We start from the raw sequence: 2,801 nt of genomic DNA on the forward strand, positions 1-2,801 counted from the left end.
GTTCCTTGCTGGGAAGCTGGACTAGATGACCTTTAAGGGTCCCCTCCAATTCAAATGATTCCATGATTCTACTCTACTCTACTCTACTCTACTCTACTCTACTCTACTCTACTCTACTCTACTCTACTCTATCCTACCCTATCCTACCCTACTCTACCCTACCCGACCCTATCCTACCCTACCGTATCCTACCCTATCCTACCCTACCCTACCCTATCCTATCCTATCCTATCCTATCCTATCCTATCCTATCCTATCCTATCCTATCCTATCCTATCCTATCCTATCCTATCCTATCCTGTCTTAGTCTCATCACTTAGCTTTCCTCTGGCACAGCATCTTGCTGGAAGCTGCACTCTGCTGCCTGACAGAGGTTTTAGGAGAACAAATCCACTGCACGTGGGCACTGCAGTATCAGGAATCGTGCAGGAACCAAAGTCACACTATTTTATGTTTGCTTTGAATGGCACATAGCTTTTACAATAACAACAACAAAACCTACTAGATTTATGACTTCCAGTGCATTTTCCACGAGTACCAAAGGCCAGAGAGCAGACTGGTTGATGAGCAGGCTGGATGGTGCTATCACTGCTAGTGTGCACAGCTAACAAATGTGCAGCTTCACCAACATATCCCCCAGCAACTATTTCCCTTTCATAGGGCAGATAAAAGACAAATCAGTGTTGTAGTTAAGAAGGGGTCATGGGGAATCAATCACCCACCTCACAAACAAGCTCCAGGCTTTGAGATGATATGTGCATCAGACATAGCCTGTACTCTCCCTAACCATGTGTACTCTCATTGCAGATCCCTGGGAGAGCAGCCCCTGCCCTCACTCCACCCTCCTGCAGAAAGGGGTAGGCCTGTTCTCGCCCACCTCATCCCATCACAGTTCGGATGCTGTGTCCCAATTACCATGAGGGACCCAGCCAGGAGTTGTCAGGTAAATAGAGTTATCTGCTGAAACTCAAAATGAGCAAAACATTACAGAAACACAGAATCACAGAATGGCCCTGGCTGGAAGGGACCTCAAGGATGATGAACCTCCAACCCCCCTGCCACAGGCAGGGCCACCAAGCTCCCCATTTAATACTAGACCAGGCTGCCTAGGGCCCCATCCAACCTGGCCTTGAACACCTCCAGGGATGGGGCATCCACAACCTCTCTGGACAGCCTCTGCAGCACCTCACCACTTTCTCTGTAAAGAACTTCCCCCTGACATCCAACCTAAATCTTCCCCCCCTCAACTTAAAACTATTTCACCTTGTCCTGCAGTTATCTACTCTTTCAAAGGGTTGACTCCCCGCCTGTTTGTAGGCTCCCTTTAGGTACTGAAAGGTTGCAATGAGGTCACCCTTGCCAGAATGTAAAAGGGAAAACAAAGTCTCAGATGAAAAACAAGTCTCCTTAACTGCTGTCGATTAGTAAAAGTATTGCAGTCCTATTTGCACAGTTCTATTATGCATGAGAGTGGCTGACAGTGAAGCAGCCGTCATAGAATCAGAATTACAGAATTGTCTGAGTTGGAAGAGACCCTTAAAGGCCATCTGCTCCAACTCCCTTACAACAAACAGGGACACCTACAGCTCGACCAGGTGCTCAGAGCTGCCCCAGCCTAAGTCACCGAGCCCTTCCTACTTTTCCCTTGAGGAGGCGGCCAAGCAGCACCAAAAAAAAGTGCCCATCTGCCACGTTTCTGCAAACGTGAGATATTTCATCTGTCTGCCGAGAAAGAGATTAATTATTTTCTCTATTGCGCCGTGGGATTAGGCAGCCATTGAAGTGTCACCACCTGCTGGGAATTTCAAAACTTCTCACAAAATCCTCCCCCCCGCAACGAACGCGGGAGCACCTCAGGTGCACATCACCTCGCTGACATCCCACTGCTGCTGACCATACACACGGCCCTGGCTGGGAGCAGCGCTCTGAGACTGGAGCTGGGCTCAGGGAGACGCACACACGGCTGTGTGCCGCAGCAGGGGGCCGGGGCTGCCAGCCTCAAAGGCATCGCTCCTTCTTATTTACACATCAGACAATTTGACGTCCTTATCAGATAATGGCTGTATTGAAATTAGGCATCTAAATTCACCGGGCTGAAAATGACAGTGCTTGTGCGAGGTTAAAAAAAAAAAAGAATAATAATTAGCTGGTAAAGCATACAGCTATCACTCTTTGGGGCTGATGCTGAGAAATGCTGGGATTTGTCAGCTCTTATTGGTATTGGCTCAGCACAACAAGAGCTGCCAGCACTCCCCATCCTACAGCAGAGTGAATAGACGGATGAGATTTGCTGTGGAAAACGTATAGTGACAATAAGTTTATTAAGCATAAGGAGGGTCGGGAAAACGTCCAAGCAATAATAAATCACCACCGTGCAGAATTAAATGCATCGGACTGACCCTCGTGGCATAAGAGATGGATGCAGCCATCCGCTCCTCCGCTCTCCTCCAGATTTTGTTGGCAATCTCTGTATCGCCCATCGTTTCTGGGATCCCCCACTTACGGAAGTTTATCGTAAGGATCGTGACACTCATCACACAGCTGAAACAATTAGGAATCAGCTCCGACATGCCACCAACCGCCAATACGAACAGGAGAAAGCCTCCCGCTGCGCTCCCCGGCGCCTGCACCGCGCACTGTGCCCGGTGTACGACGGCCAGCAGCAGCAACGCCGCTCACGGCAGGACGCAGCGCGGTTCCTCCTGTCCGCGCTTCGGGGCAGCGGGCTGCAGCCCGGAGCCCGAAGTTACTCCGCGCCTCCTCACACGCAGCGCGGTCCCGCGCCCCCAGCACAGCCCGCC

The sequence above is a fragment of the Meleagris gallopavo genome, chromosome 1 (assembly GCF_000146605.3).
Source record: "Meleagris gallopavo isolate NT-WF06-2002-E0010 breed Aviagen turkey brand Nicholas breeding stock chromosome 1, Turkey_5.1, whole genome shotgun sequence".
Classification (NCBI taxonomy): Eukaryota; Metazoa; Chordata; class Aves; order Galliformes; family Phasianidae; genus Meleagris; species Meleagris gallopavo.